We start from the raw sequence: 19,106 nt of genomic DNA, 5'->3' as shown, positions 1-19,106 counted from the left end.
AAAGAACAATGGTTATTTAGACGCCAAAACATTTATACCAGTTGACACACCTGATAAGAGTCTCGCAATCATACATTTATCATACTCATGTTTATACATAAAACAGTAAGACAATTTCATCTAAAATTAAGTTATCACAAGAATTAATCACACAGATGACTCTGAGAAGGGTAAAAATATTTTCATGATATAGGTTATACTACATTTTCTTACCCATTTTGCTCCAATTTCGTTCCTTCTTTAAGTTACCTTTCGCTTCCAAATCAATTATTTCGCCTGTGGTGGTTATTCTGGACTCATTTCTCATGAATGGCATAATTGTGGTCTCCTCTATTCTGTAAAACAGTTTCATCTTAACATATTGAACTTAAAACTGACACAAAAGATCCGAATCCTCCTGTAGTTTAAATGACAAATGTTTTGCTTCATCCTTATTACATTAAACTAAGCTTTCCTTCGGTCCCATAATCAAAATTATGTAATCTTTCTCTACCTTAAAGAGGGAAATTTCTTCAGTTCAACTCATATAGGCTGCAGTACATCCCGCACCAACGAAAACAGTAAGCTGTAATGCTTACAGCATCAGCAAAACACATAAACATCATTTTTCTAGGACAAGTATTAACGCAGAATAATTTTTCAGCCTCTGGCTCAACATCAATCAAGACTACAGAAAGGATCCATATTTGTGTTCCATTCTCCATTTCCTGAAAAACTGCTCGTATTTGACTACCACAATAATATTTCAGGGTCATGTAAATTACACAAACCACAATTCTTCTTTCACCTTGAAGGGAATCAATATACTGACGAAATCCACAGACAGCACTTTACATACTCAGCCATAAAGAACAAAAAAGACATATATCATCAATATTAACATATCATTGCATGTTGGGAAGCCAATGGTTAAACAATCGTATTATTGCATCCTGTTTTCAAGATTCTAAACTTACTCATTCCTTTCTCAGAGTTCTTAAAATGTTCATACAGCATGCATACTATAGTAAGAGATCCTCACTTATACTGACAGATATAGAATAGTAACAGGTAGATAGTAGCACTGAAAGCAGAAAATCGGAAACAAGACTACTAACAGCTGGGGACCTAGGTTTGCCAGACCCATAATACCCACAGTTCGGATATTCCCCTGAGTTTTGTATTAATTCAACACATCTCTTGCTTCTCTCAGAAACGACTCTTTTCAGTTTACACAAAAAAACCATAAACAGCAGCTGGCCGTTGTGGCTGTCCGGTTCTAGGCGCTTCAGTCTGGAACCGTGTGACTGCTACGATCGCAGGTTCGAATCCTGCCGCGGGCGTGGATGTGTGTGATGTCCTTAGGTTAGTTAGGTTTAAGTATTTCTAAGTTCTAGGGGACTGATGGTCACAGATGTTAAGTCCCATAGTGCTCAGAGCCATTTGAACCATTGAACCATAAATAGCATTTCACTCGTTCACAAAGAAATCTTTAATCTTCACATTTGAACCAACCTAAATCCTGATTGCACAAGGAAAGGAAAAAACCACAAACATCACTTCAAACAATCACGTAGAAACATCTTTATTATTATTTTTACCAACATATTATTCAAAATGCATATGTCACAAATGTAAACTAAGCATTTCTCTCTCTTCGCCATCCTCTCTACTCCTCACTGTCCTCCCTAACATCTTCCCTCTTTATATACCCTATGTACTCATTTGCCATGTCGCTCATTTGTTCCGATTGGGCGCCTTCTGCGCTGATCATTTGTCATTGCCAGTTTTGTTCATTTCCATTTGCTGGATTATGCCTTGGGTTAGCCGGCCCAATTTCAACATGTGGTGCTCCGCCTACAATCCTATTCCCACCGTGTTCATCGTAGTATCGGTTCTGGTTGCTGTAACTGTTGTGTTCACGATTCTGTCCACGTCCTCGATCATTTCCGTTGTTCCACCTGTGTTCGCGACTGTTACCCCAGTTTCTATACGGCCTGTCCCGATTATTGTTCCGTTCGCGTCGCGACGACCAGTCACGCCGTTGATTAGTACTACGGCCATGACTGTAGTCGCGCTGCTGTGCCCCGTAATAACTTTGTGCCTGATTAGGCGGGCATTCTCCTGTATTATATTCCAACTCTTGGAGAAGTGCCTTAAACGTTTCCACGTCCTCTTTGCATCGACCCGCAAGAATGACGTGGCGCAAGTGCATCGGAAATTTGGTGATGCGTATCCTAATTAGTTCCGCAGGCCCGTATGGATCGTATAGAAATAGATTCGTCTGCAGCATGTGGTCGAATAGGCGTGCTGGGCTGCCGAAACCAGACTGGTTCTAGTTTGGTAGCATAATTATGCCATGCTTGACCCTATCTTGTGCCACTTCCGACCAATTGGCGGACAGAAGGGCTTGTCGAAACTCTTGAGTGGAGTTGCAGTGTCGCGCTGCCGACCTCATGCGAATCGCCGGTTCGCCTTCCAAATAGCCACACATATATTCTATCTTATGTGAACTTGCCCAGTCGGGGGGAAGACAGAATTCAAATTGCTCCAGCAATACTTGTGGATGTATTCCTTTTTGCGAATTTCGAAATATCTCAAACTTTCTCACTGTAAGGAAATGTTTGAAATCAAATCCCCGTATTTCCTCCCAGCTTAGCCCTTGAATGTTTCTATTTTTCTCACGTCTGCCCCTCAAAATACATTCTTCCCTGTCGTCAAAATCTCCCTCGTGGCCGGAATCCCTCTCTGCACTGTTCGTACAGCTATTTTTAGTGCTATTGGCGAGTTCGGAATCACACCCCATGCGGATTTCCAGATGTGCCACGCATTCTTCTAATTCGCCTCTTACAGCTTTGTGTCGCCTGTTCACTTCGAACTGTCCTTTCCGAAATCTAAGAAGCTAACGCACTTCTTCAGTCTCTGCGACCGCTACCGGTGTAGTATTGTTATCGCTCTCGGTCACCTTCACCGTGCCTACGATGTCCACTAATGCCGCATTCTTATCATGTATTTGTCTGTTGTCCTCCGCCCCAGTCTGCTTCAATTGTTCTACTTGCTGTTCGACTGCACGAGTCGCTTGACTGTTGTCCGCTACTGTGTTGCTAACGGACGAGGGACAATTCGTTTCCGCCTCCTGGACCCTGGAGAGTACCTGCTGGTGTTCCCTTTGCATTCTTCTCTCAGCGCTTGGGAATTCCTGAGTAGCTGTTCCTCGCTCTCTTTCGATTCCGCATCGCGACTCCGCTTTCCCTGTTCTAAGGCTTGCAGACGATCATCGATTTGTTAAAATGTACGGCCTAATTCTTTCATAATATCACTTTTTATTTCACTAGCCAGATTGTTTATTCTTTGTGAGATATCATCGGACACTCTCTGCATCGACTTGTCGACTTTATTTGTCTGCTGTATTAGTTTTTCGTTTATTTGTTCGCCTAGCTCGCGGATCGATTTTTCAGATTTCTGCGTCATTTGTTCGCCTAGCTCTCGGATCGATTTTTCAGATTTCTCTGCGTTTTCTTTATTTTGTTGCAATAAGGCTTTCATGAGTTCTGCCAAGTCAATTTGGTTAGTTTGAGGCAAATTAATTTCTGATTCTGATGTAAGCCCATTCGTTCTGTTTTGCATTTCCTCTGAAGTATTCCCCAATGCATTTTCGGAACCGTCTGACGTGTTATTATTCGAAATCAAATTATCCCCTTGGTCGATGTTGCGTAAGTTGGTGGACCACCTACTTTTAGCTTCGTTACGTGTCTGCATTAGTTCAATTTATATCCGGCACGCAACACACTAATCACACTAATCACAATAAATGTATCCCCCAAAAATTACGACAGTTACACGAAAGGTACCCAACCTATTACACACTTTTTCAGACGTAAAACAAATTTGTCTTTGATCGAAGTCAGTGCAATTTAGAAGCGAAAAAAAAAAACACACACACACATAAAACGCACAAATATAGAAAACAAAACAAGAAGACAAACAACACAACGCCGCTCAACAACGCCGTGAATCTTTTGAAAGTCTGTTCAGAAGCAACACAGAAGTTGTTTGAGCGCAGCAGGGAAAAAAAATTAAGATTATAGAACGCTCGCAATCTAACGTTTCAGAGATTCCAGAGTCTAGCGGAATCACAGAACAGGGTCGCCATGTGTAATGTTGATGCATCAATTTGTTCTGAAAGCGCTGCCGATATTCAAGACAATAAAAGCGGGTTAAAAGCTGTGAGCCATCTGGGGAAGTTAACCGAGCATCACTGAGCAACTGTTTCAGCAGGAATCCAGTGTAGCTTACCAAATTCCCAACCAGACTAATATTAATTATAATCTTTTAGTACTCCTCTTACGATAACCGGTGTGATTATATATATAATCACACCGGTTATCGTAAGAGGAGTACCAAAAGATTATATATGACAATTTAAATAAAAACAAATAAATTAGTTTATATTTGTGCATTTATTTTAACATTGATCATTGTTCCGTTAAAATTTCAGCATATTAAACTTGATTCATAACTAAACTGGTGCCTTATTTAGGATTGTGAAAATGTGAGTTTGTAATCTCACGGAACACATCAAATATGGAGCCACGATTTGGAGACTGCATACAACACTGCATTCATAAAATAACACACGAAGAACGTTCAAACATATGCAAGAGGAAATTAACCACAACCAACCAAGTCAATTTCCACCCAAAGATGTTACATTCGTAGCGCAATCCTGTCCGTCATGAAATTACCACAAACTTGTATATTAAATTCATACTAACTCTCTGTGAAATCTTCCCGACAAGAATAGCCGAGGGCTACTTTGATGATTACACTAAATGCTTCACGTGGTCAACTTGGTTTACACAAAGAGTGTAACTCCACAATAATTTTGATAGTTAAAATCAATTACATCGAAACACAAATTACAAAAGAAAAACCTCGAACTGGTTACTATCGCCTTACTATTAACCTGATGGGTCAAACAATTGTATAAGCATGTAGTACTGGTCTCACAAAGAACACCCCACGTGGGTTGAACATAAAGAAAAGTTGCTATATTGAAAAATATTGTCAAGACGAGACGTTATAATCACACGCACATTCGCATTTAAGATTGATGATCTTAGTTAGAGTTACGTATCATCAACACGTGGCTCCACTTTACTCACAAAGTAGTGACAAAGCTACTAATGGTAGATATTCTGAACTTCACACTCAAATTACACTGCGTTGCAGTTTAAGATAACATTAGATACTTTAGATCTAAACCTGAACTAAAGGTGATTAAATTTTCATTTAGGTTGAACTTAAGAAATCCATTGTCCTACGGACTTAGCAGAGACGCGCTTAGCCGGCGATCTTACCACTTCAGACGCTCGCCGTGGACAGACTGCCGTGGGCCCCTACCAAGGGTGCTTCCAGATACAAAACGGAAGTGACGAGAGAGGCAGCTTCCTATACCAACATGACAAGGGACGGACAGGACCATACTAAGAATAGAAACCCCTTTGCTTTTAGAAAGTGTAGCTACCTGTTCCGACGTTGGTCCTACTGTTCTTTAGCAGACAGGCTTGTCTGCTACCATCAAGCACGCAACTATAAATACATTGATTCATTCGTCCTTTCACACAGAAGGGAAGGGGGATGACAGTATCTTATCATATACAGTATATAAAAGAAAGCGGATGTGGGTGCCGTATGAGACTGTGTGACATGAATTACATATAAACTGTGTTTTAAAGTGTAGTAGTGTGACAGGTCGTTCTTGTTTATGTGTAAAAGTAACACATTCCACTGCTCAGTCTCCTCCCAGATGGAGTCAGAAACACCACAGTAAATTCAGAAGTGGAATGTATGCCGTAAATGACAACAGATTTAAGAAATTAACTGAAAGGAATCCAACAGAGACCTTTCACCCTAAGTATTGCTTTCCATGCAGAGTTGCCGGAAAACCTTTTCTTTCCTTATTTTATCAGTCCACCTAACTTTCAACGTTCGACTACGTTACCACTTCTCAGATGTTTCCATACTTTTCTGTTCCGTTCTTCTCAAAGTCTATGTTTGACTGCCATGCAGTGCCATGCTCCAAATACACATTATCAGAAATTTCATTCTCAAATTGAGGCCTATGTTCGATACTAGTAGACTTCTCTTGGCCAGGAATCTCTTTTCGCCAGTGCTGGCATGCTTTAGATATCCTCCTTGCTCCGTCCATCCTCATTTTGGTGCCTAGGTAGCAGAATTTCTTAACATCGTCTACTTCGTGATCACAAATTCATATGTTAAGTTTCTCGCTGTCGCTGTGTCTGTACTTCTCGTTGCTTTCGTCTTTCTTCGATTTATTTTCCTTCCTTTTTCTGTACCTATTAGACTATTCATTCCATTCAGAAAATTCTGTACTTCCTCTCCTTTTTCACTGATGATAGCAATCTCATCAGCGAATCTTATCGTTAGTGTCATTTGACCTTGAATTTTAATCTCATTCTTGAATCTCTTTTCTATTTCCGTCATTACTTCTTCGAAATGTAGAGTGAAAAGTTGGAATGAAAGGATACATCCCTGTCTTCCACGCTTTTCAATCCTAGCACTTCGTTCTTGGTCTTCCACTCTTATTGATCCCTTTTGGTTCTTGTACGTATTGTATTACCTACCTCTCCCTATAACTTATTCCTATTTTTATCAGAATTTCGGACATCTGGCACCTATTTACATTGTCAAACGCTTTTCCAGGTTGACAAGTCCTATGAACATGTCTTGATTTTACTTCGGTGTTGCTTTCATTAGAAACAGCCAACTTAATTGCCTCTCTGGTGCCTTCCGAAAGCCAAACTGATAGTCATCCAACGGATCCTAAATTTTCTTTTTCATTCTTCTGTGTATTATTCTCGACAGGAACTTGGATGCGTGGGCTGTTAAGTTGATTACGAGGTAATTCTCGCACTTATCGGCTCTTGCTATCTTCAGATTTGTGTGGATGATGTTTTTCTGACAGTCTGATGGTATTTCGTTAGTCCATAATATTCTACAAACCAACGCGAATAATCGTTTCGTTGCCACTTCCCCAATGATTTCAGAAATTCCGATGGAATTTTATCCATCCCTTTTGCCTCATTTGAGCTTAAGTCCTCTAAAGGGCTCTGAAATTCTGATTCTAATACTGGATCCCCTGTCTCTTCCCTACCGAATCCTGTTTCCTCTTCTATCAAGTCATTAGACGAGTCATCCCCCTCAGAGAGACCTTCAGTGTGCTCTTTCAACCTGTCTGCGCTCTCCTCTGCATCTATCAGTGGAATTCCGCCGCCCTCGCTTTTACTTTGTCCTTCCGACATTCATTTCCTTTTCGATTTCTTGACAATTGCCATGCAGTCATTTCGCCGTACGTTCCCTGCTGTTTCTCATTATTTCATTCCTCAGTGACTTGTACTTCTGTATTCGTGAATTTCTCTGAAAATTTTTGTAATTCCTCCTTTCGTGTTACAACTGAAGTATTTCTTCCGCTACCCGTGCTTTCTTCCCAGCCACCTGCCTGGTTGTTTAGTTTTCTTCCCAAGATCTGTGGCTGCCTTTGCACATTCCACTTCAACTGAAATGCCTACTGAGCTATTCATCATCACAGTATCCATAGCCTCATAGAATTTAAAGCGCATTTCTTAATTCCTTAGAATATCCCTGTCCCACTTCTTTGCGCATTGATTCTTCCTGTCTAGTCTCTTAAATGTCAGCCTACTTTCCGTCATTACTGACATTACTAGCTTTGTGGTGGGATCTCTAGCTGAAATTACGCAGTAATACCGCGGACACGTCAGTTCAAAACCACCTCCGGGCAACCTAGAGCAGCGTCAACTTGACACTCTTGGTCTGGTGTAGTGTGTAGCGTGCGAAGGGACGACCACTGACAGAAGTCGACGATTTTGATGGAAGACGGGGGCCCACAGTCGTATGTTGGTAGCCTTTTGAATGCTGTAACGTTATGAGCTGACGCATGTTTTTTATTCCAGTCTTTGATCACCACATCAATTCTTTAGACGATGACCGGTTTCAGTCCGTAATGACCATCCTCAGATCTTTTTTTACACCATGTCCTGAAGTGCTAAGTTGCAAACCTGATGATGAGAGCAGTATCTGTCGGAAAACGCGTTGTTAAGCTATGTATAGGAAAGAAAAGGGGGGAAGGCCACTCAGCAAGGAAGGCTTAGTTGAACAAACAAGTCTGAACTGTATGAGACTCAATAGCGATGTGCTGGTTTTCAACTTGGACGAGACTTTCAGCGGACGCGATCGGCTGTCGAACTCACTCATAGTGGAACATACCAAAGTGTCAATAACAGGCCTTGAATAAACTTGGTGGTGTGTAGAGGATATAAAATAAGGCAATACATATATTATTGTTTGTACCCAGTTTCAGTTTTAAGGAGTAAAACACACCACGAAAGATAATTTAGCATTTTAGGTTTAGAGGAAAGATCTTCGAAACAATGTAAAAAAGGTTTTTAATACAAAAGTTTATATGTAATTAATATTCTTGAAAACTGTGCAATCAACTTTTGTAATAAATTGAAATTTTGAAAAGCACTCCGCCGCCTTTAATTGATTTTGAAGCATGAAAACTTATGTTAAAACATAAACTAAAGAAACTTTCAGGTCACCTACATCCCTGTGTAATAAAGCTGGTTTCAGGGATACAGTTTTTGGAAAATGAGCTGTACACAGTGTGCTGTGGGAGTAATTCCAAATGTTTGACCTCCTCACTATATTTGTTCTGTCTGAAATTTAGCCCAAATTTACCTCCCACTCTATAAAAGTCTACATAGTACCAAAACTATGTACCCACAAACTGTTATCCAACTTTAGCTCGTATGCTAACCTTTGACCAAACAGGTAACAGTGCACTTCAATAACTTTATATTGAATGCGCAACTAAAGTAAGACAATTATCTGGCCCCAACCAAAATTTCCACTTACCTCGCCTCTTGAAAGCATTGTTGCAGAAACTAAACAGGAGACAACAAGCAAACAGCGGCTAATCTAGGGTTCTGTTTCTAAATACATATTCAAACTGTTACATGTGGTAATGCGTAATGGTAAGCGCTGGGGTGGGGAGAGTAACTATTGCTATCAAATGATGTTCCAAGACAACGCTTTTAGAATGAATTATGTATTCAGAGTAGTAATATGGTATTCTGCCTTACAGCAGTTCTTGTTATTAGTTAAGGCTCTTCACTTTCGTCTGTCCATAGCCAGTCTTTTCATTTCTGAATATTTGTCTCCTTTTATATTGTCCAGCATTTGATATCTGCTTTTTCCTCTTTCCCTTTTTCTCTCCACCATTCCTTCTATTCCTTCCTTCAATAAACAGTCCATCCTCAAACAATGTCAAATCCAGTTCCGTTTTCTCTTTCTGATAACTTTCAGCATGTTTATTTCTTCTCCAACTCTTCTTAATACTTCTTTATTCCTTACTCAGTCTTCCCATTTCAATTTTTCCATTCTTCTCCATATCCACATCTCTAGTGCCTCCAACCTTCTTTCATCTTCCTTCCTCAATGTCCAGGTCTCCTTACCATATAATGCAACGCTCCAGATGTAACATTTGGCAAGTCTTTTCCTCAGATCTTTGTTTAGTGGTCCACAAAGTAATTTCTGTCTCCTGTTGAATCCTTCTTTTGCCATTGCAATTATTTTCCTAATTTCTGTTGAGGAATACATATCATCCATTATTACCCCTCCCAAGTAATTGAAGTTATTCACTTGCTCAATTTCCTCTCCCCCTATTTTCATATGGCATTTTCTCCCCTTTCCTCCAGTTACCATGCTTTTCGTTTTCTTCTTGTTAATCTTCATTCTACATTCTTCTAATTGTGTATTTAGATCATCTAAAATTTGTTCCATCTCTCTTGCACTCTCTGCTATCACAACCATGTCGGCTGCAAATCTTATACAATCCACTCTCCGACCCCCTAGACAAGCTCCTCTCCTTCCATCAAAACGTTCATTAATAATTTCCTCCAGATATATATTGTTCCTCTTGCTCTCTTGTTCAAATATAAATTTCTAATTAGCCGTCTATCCCTCCACTCAACTTCATGTTTCATTAGGACTTCCATCAATTTGTCCCATATGACACAGTCAAAAGCCTTTTCAAGATCAATGAACACAACATACACCTTCCTTTACTTCTCCGTGTACCTCTCCCCTATCACTCTCCGTAGCCCAATGGCATCTCTAGTTCCCATTCATCGCCTGAAACCAAATTGTTCATCTCCTATTACGCAATTCAACTTTCGATATAGCCTTTGGCTGAATGCGATATCAGGCTCACTGTTCTATGTTCCTCACACATCTGAAATAATCAGAAAGACGGAGTAAAACTTCGCGTGGTCTTCACGCATAACATTGGGGTGAATAATACTATGCTTAACGAAGTGAACAATGATTTAAAGAGGTTACCATGTTAACAGAGAATTTCTATAAAAATCAAACAGCTTGATCAATTAATATGTTAATACATGACCCACAGGAGTGGAGTGGTCTATCCTTCAGCTCTGAGCAAGTTAACTAGCTGAATATAATCATTCCTACCTGCGGAGTGCTGAAATATTACCTCAAGCTTCCTCTCTTCAAGAACAACAACATTATTCAAAATTATTATCCTTGTCGCCATCCAATGTATACATAATATTCATCCTTGTTCTCTTTTGCAATAAATCTTTCTTCATCTAACAGATACCATTACAAGTCAACACAGCACTACTGATTATGTCCATCACCTACCACACTTCAGCTAAGAATGTATCAGACTGCGCAGAGGCAAACACTGTGCCAGGAGGAGTCCCGAGATTAACAGTAACGTAACTTGCTCTCTTTCTGACGTGCACTTCTATAACACACAAAAAACAAAGTGACATGACCTCCTTACAGCCATACAAACGTACCTAATTAAAATGTATTAAGTCATAAATTTTTTAAGTAGTTATTTTACTTAGATCTGTTTTATGTTTTTAATTGTTATTTTACGTTTTACAGTCATGGTTTTTTTGTTTGCCGTTTCACATACATGTGTTCTTTCATTGAGAATAGTAAGTAATTCATTATTATGACAGAAAATAATTAGAATAATGACAATTTGTAAGGAAATTCTTGAAACATAACACTTTTTACACTGTGCACATGAAATTAACGAAATTTATTTACATAATATACACGACGGAGAAGACAATATAAAACAGAATTCAGCAGGATATAAAACTGTCACGGGGTGGTCCTGTAAGTATCCTGATTGTACATGTGACGTCAAGCCCTTTGTGATCACTAGATAAACAATTTTCTTGGCCTTAGGTACGATGCTTTAAACGGTTCATTTACACTGACCAAACCAACGATCTAACAATAACACAGATATCTCTCCCTCACTGTAAAAGAAAACAGCTTTCAAATATCTTTGGCCTGGTGAGACGTTTGTATATTAGATTTCGATGCTGTTACGAGGACAGTCGTGGTTCAAAAAGAGATTCTAGAATTCTCGGTCCAAACTCACCAGTCAGTGTGAAAAAAGTCGGTTTGATCGTCGTACCCGAGGACAAAAACATCTGGTCCCAAAGGGCTTAATGGCACAAGTATATCCGTGGAAGACAAAGCTCTATAGTAGAGTTGCTATTCCTAAATCAAGTATTTTAAATGATGATTAAGTGGCTGAGGCGCACATGAACTAGGCAGAGTCTACGACTACCGCATTGGATATAGATAATGTGATTCTGCGTACAATACCTCCTAAAGAAGACAGTTTTAAAACTGTCAAAACCATAGTTAAGGGTTAATAAACCTGTATTTTGCAATTGTTTGTGCTATTTCCAATCTATTGAAGACGTATTTATGTAATTACATTCCAAACTAAAAAGTTTAACTCCTTAGAGGACAAGAAACAATAACAGGAAAGAATTAACCAGAGGGAAAAGAAATGGAACTGTTTACTCAGAAGGTAAGTTCACATAAAATTCCCTGCATGGTACGTCAAGGTATTTGAATATATCCCCAACAAGCCGCTCATTTTCTCTGTCAATGAAGCAAGAAAGTCTTTATATCACAGAGGAAGTAATAGGTATAGGGATCTTACTTAAGGTTGATTTTTCTTCTTTCTAGCAGAGAAAGACGTATTCTAGGTTGAATGGCGTGATGCTTGTGACGCAGATAAGCTGCATTTGGATCATCTGCATTGATATTCAATGATGTAACTAGTAATTTTCAAGTTTGGGTTAGAATTGATAACTCTCAAGAACACAGACAGGAACAGTCATTTCGGTTAATTTCCCTTATAATGAAAGGGTATTTAAACAAGCTTCAGATATTACATTCTTCTATTCATAGATAATCATGACGTCCACTATTATTTTTTTTCGATTAATGCAAACGTACGGTCCCAAGACAGAAAGCTATGCCCCGAAACAAATTTATGCTCGACTGTAGTAAAATACCCTATCAAAAGAAGGTAGTTCACATGTATGGTTCTCCAGTTGCTGCTTCGCCCAAACCAAATTACTCCAGTGTACAATTTTTATGTTATAATAATATACAACTTTCTTGTACGTACCACTTTTAACGTGCTTTTATCAGGTACATCTTTAAGAGATAAAGGAATGTGAGATTTTTCACTGTTTCTCCTACCTCTTTTGACATTGTTCCTCCAATTTCTTTCTATGCTTTTATTTAACCGTGCAGTATCTTTAGAAGTGAAACTCAGATACATTCTCCCGCAATGGTCTACTTTACAGCCACAGATAGTTCAACTTGTAAACAGAAAAACTATAATATGGTAGGATTTCTCTTGTGGTTTACCTCTTTATTCCAGTGAAAACTCAACTTCGCCAAATATGTGATATTGTCATGTCGCTGAATTCACGATTGTATGTAAATAATTATGTTATACACAGGCGTATGTGTGTCACTGTTGAAGATTTACAGAGCTCTGTGGGCGAGCGCGCCATTTCTTAATGTAGAGATTCCTTATTTTTTTGGTCCTTCGTCTTTATTGTAAATGTCACGTCATTTTAAATATCTGTGGAGTGCCGCCCACAAATCTTACAAATAGCTTGTTTCTAGTCCTCCACTCTTTCGAAAGCCTGACACGTATCAGATATAATGAAAGTTTCACAGAAAACCTTTAGAAAGTACAGTCCGTTAGGCTAAAGGCTGGGAACTTGCAATAAAGTTTTAGCTTAGTCGAATAGTCCAGAAGGAATCCTAACGATGGACTGAAACGGTTTAATATTTTAACTATCAGATCGTTTGTAACTGACAATGATATTGTGATGTACCGCCACTATGTGACTGCTTTACACACTGCACTACTATTATCATGCAATGTGACACCTGTGATGGCCGTCAGAGTACAGCCTAGTACTATTGGTTTGCTGTCTACTGCAAGCAAAACGTTTAAAATATAACGTGCTGTTACTAACTGCGTAGACAAGTAACCTAAAAATACTGCTGTTGAGCATTTCGTGTCGGTAAACCTCTCAAAATGGCGCACTTTTAGCTGGCCTCAGATTCATGAAAACAATTCCGTGCTGGTACCTATTGCCCACTAGCTTCAGTGCTGCCTTGGCCTAGTACCGATGATGTGCGAGGGCCATCGATCTCGAAATGGAAACCATTATGAAAATCAAAAATGTTTTATTGGCATCAGTTTGCTACACCTTCCGGCTATTTCTCTACGTAGTAGTCGCTCCGACTCAGACATGGCTCGTATGGTTGTACCAACTTTCCGATATCCTTGTCACAGAAGGCAGCCCCCTGTGCCTTCCGCCAATTGTCTAAACTGGTCTGCAGCACGTTGTCTGTGCCAAAAGTTGCCTTCATTTGCCAGCAGGAGAATCTTCATTGCTCCTGTAGAGTGCGTCCGTGAACTGTCATGAAGGAGACACATGACAGCTGTGTCATGCGGGTTACTTGACATCTGGCGGCCTCTCTCACCAGGCCCTCACACATGGGGAGAGACACTACTGTTCTGGGCATCTTTATGTGCTCACTGTGCACTGAGAACTGGAAAGAGCGGCGTGACACAATTGACGGGCATACTAGAGACACTGTCCAATACATTTGTGCTAAGCTTCAATGGATTTTCGCTACTGTTTCCATTTCGCACCCTATCGTTCTTTAATTTCCGAACAGACCTCGTAAAACACACAACTAAATAAAACTGTGAGTACAAATATGAAATCACAACAACTTATATAAGATGTCCCTCTTATTATACGTCTCAGGTGTTTCGGCAGATGTCCGCAATTTCGTTTTTTCATTGTGTAGTTGGAGTCAGCCCAAGCAACAAATATTGCTCATCACGTCTTTCATGCCACGCACAGTGTCAACGAAAAGCGTTCGCTTGTTCCTCGTTACAAGCAAAACTATTTTCAAAGCAGAATTTTACTCGGCCATTCGATAGGGCGATCTCAGATTAGTCTAGCGCGATACTCGTTTTATCGATACGTGTTTAAAAAGACAGTGCAAGGGGAATAACCAGTTCTCCAGCAACGACAGCAGCGCCCTGGCCCGCGCGGACTGCTGCCGCCATGCAAAAACGCTGCTCTCTCGCTACTGGAGTACACTATGCTCTTACTGCTGCACTGTCCCTGTTAATATATACCGATGAAACGTATATCGCACTAGACTAATTTTGGACCACTCTATAGAATAGGCGCGTAAATTTCCACTTTAAAGTAATTTTGTTTGTAAATGGAAACAAACCAATGTTCTTCCTCGGTACTGAGCGTCGCATTAAAGACGTGACGAGCAGAAGTTATTTGGGTTTACTCCACATACACGATGCAAAAACGAAATTGTAAAGATATGCCGAAACACCACAGAAAATACACCTGACGGTCACTGTGCAAAACAAGGGCGAAAGCAGTTTTCGCACGTTATGTCAGTGCCAAGTAACTTAGCTCGATGAAACTTGGACCATATATAGAAATAACTGGTACAGTATAGTAAAGAAGGTAACTAAAATAAATACGCAATGAGAGGAGTAGATACAACAATTTTATTTAAATACAGTACTGTAATTATACTGAAGCTATAGCGATTTATGACTGTCCACTGGAGATTACAAAAAGCGGGACATGGTTCTAAATAGGACAGTGCATTCCCCGCGTCGTGCTCCCATACTGCCCACGAGGTTGGTAAGGAGTTCTTGTCATAGGCCATTCGGCCCAGATAAGGACTAACTATTGCGATTCACGTGCGGTCCCTTCTCTCCGAACTGGAGTTCTTCCCTTTACCACCCTACTTTCGGTCCGTTCACGTACGCCTCCATGGTGTACGCCTCGGCTGCAGCTTCGTCTGGACCTCTTGCATGGCCCTAAGGACTCTGTTAACCCCGCCGCTCTCCGCTGTCACTTCCTCTCGATTCTTGATGTGTTCCGGGGATCTGAAGTGGTTTACAGCGACGGCTCAATGGCTGATGGTCACGTAGGCTTCAGATATGTTCATGGAGGACATGTTGAGCAGCACTCCTTGCCAGTTGGCTGCAGTGTTTTCACTGCAGAGCTGGCGGCCGTATCTCGTGCTCTTGAGTACATCCGCTCATGCCCTGGCAAGTCATTTCTCCTGTGTACTGACTCATTGAGCAGCCTACAGGCTATCGACCAGTGCTACCCTCGCAACCCTCTGGTAGCGTCCATTCAGAAGTCCATCTATGCCCTGGAACAGTCCCGCCATTCCGTGGTGTTTGTGTGGACGCCAGGACACGTCGGAATCCCCGGCAATGAACTTGCCGACAGGCTGGCCAAACAGGCGACGTGGAAACCGCTTCTGGGGATAGGCATCTCCGAAGCTGACCTGCGTTGTGTCGAACACCGCAGGGTTTGCCGGCTTTGGGAGACGGAATGGCATAACAGCACGCACAACAAATTGCGTGTCATTAAGGAGACTACAATGTGTGGAAGTCTTCCATGCAGGCCTCTCCCATGGAATCAGTTGTCCTCTGCCGGCTCCGCATTGGCCATACGTGGCTAACGCATGGTTACCTACTCCGTCGCTAGGACCCACCTCAGTGTCGCTGTGGCTCCCAAGTGACAGTCGTCCACCTATTGCTGGACTGCCCACTTATAGCCGCTCTGCGGGAGATTTTCAACTTTTCCAGCACCCTGCCATCGGTGTTGGGCGAAATTGCCTCCACTGCAGCTTTAGTTTTACGTTTTATCCGTGATAATGGGTTTTATACTTCTATGTAGGTTTTAGCGCATGTCCTCTGTCCCTCCGTGTCCTCCACCCTAGTGCTTCCAGGGTGGAGTTTTTAATGTGCTGCAGAGTGGCTGGCTTTCCCTTTTTATTCTCGTGGTTGACCACCCACTGTAATCTGCTTTCATGTTTTACTCCCTTGTGTTTCTAGCGTCTCTCTGTTTTCTTGTCCTCTTTTGTTCCTTTTAGTTTTCGTTGCCTTCCCTTCTTACTTGTGGCTTTTCCTTTCTTTCCGTTTTGTGTCATATGTTTCGTCCGTTTTATTCTCACCCTTGTGGCGTTGTTTCATTTGGAACAAGGGACCGATGACCTCGTAGTTTGGTCCCTTCTCCCGCCTTTAAACCAACCAACCAATCGTAGGCGGTAGTTTGGTCCCTTCTCCCGCCTTTAAACCAACCAACCAATCGTAGGCGTTCCATTCCTCCACCAACACGGTTGGGAACTGCTGGACGGTTGCTGGTGCATACTGACGTGCTGCAACATATCTGCCCAACGCATCGCATAAGTGCTCGATGGGATTTAAGTCGTGGGAATGAGCAGGTCAGTCGATTCGCCAATATGCTCTCGTTCCAAGAGCTCCTACCTGCTCATTACCGTCCATAAAAATGAAGTCAGATGCCAAGTGCGCCCCTGGAAAGAATGCTCCGGGGTCAGAATAACATTGACCGGTGAGTGTGCCCTGTACAAACATGTGGAAGTCAGTGAGTCCATGCAACACTGTGCCTCCCCACACCATGACACCTGAACCACTAAACCGATTATGTTCGGCAATGTTTCTGGGTGCGTAACGTGCTCGCAGCTCTCGCCATCCGAGGGTACTTCCAGAACTGTCGAACATGATTGGTTTCGTGGTCCAAGTGTTGTGGTGTGGAAAAGCATACTTTTGCGTGGGTGTACTGACCTCTAAACACCACCAACAGCCAACGTTATTCTGACACCGCGCTCCTTCCCCAAGTGCGTTATTTGAAAAGTGCATCCGGCCGTGACTTCATTTTAATGTATAACAATCCATGACCGCATAAAACAGCACATGAGGCAGAGATCTTGTAAGACTATGAGAGGACACTCGGGGAAGTGAATCGTCTGCCCCTTCCCCCAAATTAAATCCTACCAAACACGTGCGGGGTGAGGGGATATGTGCTGCACCACGTCAACACTGACGACCATCGAGAAGATGTTACACGCACTGTTGGACGAATGGAACAGCCTATCACATGAACCGTGTACCAACCTTTTGGCCAGCATGGTAGCTGGAGGCTATGCATTGGGGGCTGTCGTAATTCCTGTTAAGAACCGTGTCCCGCTTTCTGTAATGTCCAGAGGACCATCATACGCCGCGGTGACTTCAGTGTAGTTGCTGTCTTCGAATAAAAATATAATTTCCGTTCGAGTCATTGCGTCTTTATTTCAGTAATCTTCTGTACCATACTATAGCAGTTCTTCCTTTGTATGGTCAAAGTTTTATCGAGCCATGTTACTTGGTGACACGTCACGTGAAAGTTGCTTTCGTTCTTATGTTTTTGCAAATGGGACAGTTCGTGACCCATACTCTCAGACATTTTACGGTTACGACGGTTACCAGCAGTTGAACGTCAACGGCGTAATGAAACAATAATGGGGCTGTTCCCTTATTTACACTTAATACTCATCACGAAACCAGGATATTCTTTCACACGTGAAATCGAGAAGTTGTTTTGACATTTAGAGGGTTTTGTAAGTAAGATAGACTATACTACCGTTTGATGTCTGTATGCTACTGATTTTAAATAAAAATTGTTACTGATTCACATTGTATACGTTTCTATCCATGCCTCTGTTCTTTGAAACATACGACGACATACTCCAGTCTGGAGCAGTCTTTTTATCTGTACAAATGTGGTCGGTTTGGAACTCGTTACTTGCGTTGACCGTTCGAATTTACGTGTGCTCTGGAATGAAGAATACTATGTTTGGCTTAGGGTTGTTTGGCTGTGGGAGCGGAGGGGGGGAGGGAGGGGGTGGCCTGCGGTACTGAGGTGTGACAGGTACGAGGTGTTATGGCCACTGGCCTTGTTATCGCGCCCCGTCTCTCACAGGCTTATCGCGCGGTGCGTTAACATCTCGTCGACATTATGGTCACAGAAACAGATTGCACATGTCATCGTCTGCCCAGTAATGACAGAATATACAACATAAACCAGCTGACTACCTAGACAAAACTCAATAGTTGACTCAACATCAGTAAATATTTACTTAATGAAACGGGAACCGTCGCCTCTTAACCGCCTTACAAGTAGTGTTCTCCAAGAAAATAGTGGCCACCTAGGATAACTTCGAATCACGTGCGATTGTGTGCTGTTATAGTTACTATCGAATTTTTGTTAATGCTTGTTTGTGGTTTTGGACCAGAGTTACGGCTTTTGTGACGTTCAGCAGAATTTCGAGATGCGTCACTCCACCTTAGATATCACTGAATTTGGGAAAACATTTGGAAAGCGAATGTTTGATTTCGCTATTTTACTATGAAAGTTAAATTTATTTCAAAGTACGTGCTGTGATTATCGAACAGCTGTGTACGCGTTTGAACACCAAGAGACCTAAAAGTAACAGATGCGCTTTCTAATGCGCTAAGAAAAGTGTGGACCTCCTACAAAGATATGGGTTGGAGACACAATGCACATGACGGATACAAATCGTCGCACTGTGATCCATGATAATTCATGGGATCACTTTCTTGCAAGTTATACGATTACTATATTTGCTTCACTTTGTGTCTGTCAAACAAGTGATTTCCACCGTCGACCGTATTCCAGACATATTCGTGTCAGTAAATGGCTAGCTGGATGCTCCACATGTTATAGGAAGATAAAGGAGTAGCAGCTCTTTTAATACAAACTCATGTAAAGCCTCTTCTTCAGAAC

Source organism: Schistocerca piceifrons, chromosome 5, assembly GCF_021461385.2.
Source record: "Schistocerca piceifrons isolate TAMUIC-IGC-003096 chromosome 5, iqSchPice1.1, whole genome shotgun sequence".
NCBI lineage: Eukaryota > Metazoa > Arthropoda > Insecta > Orthoptera > Acrididae > Schistocerca > Schistocerca piceifrons.
The sequence above is the reverse complement of the archived record's forward strand: the minus strand, read 5'-3'. Positions refer to the sequence as shown.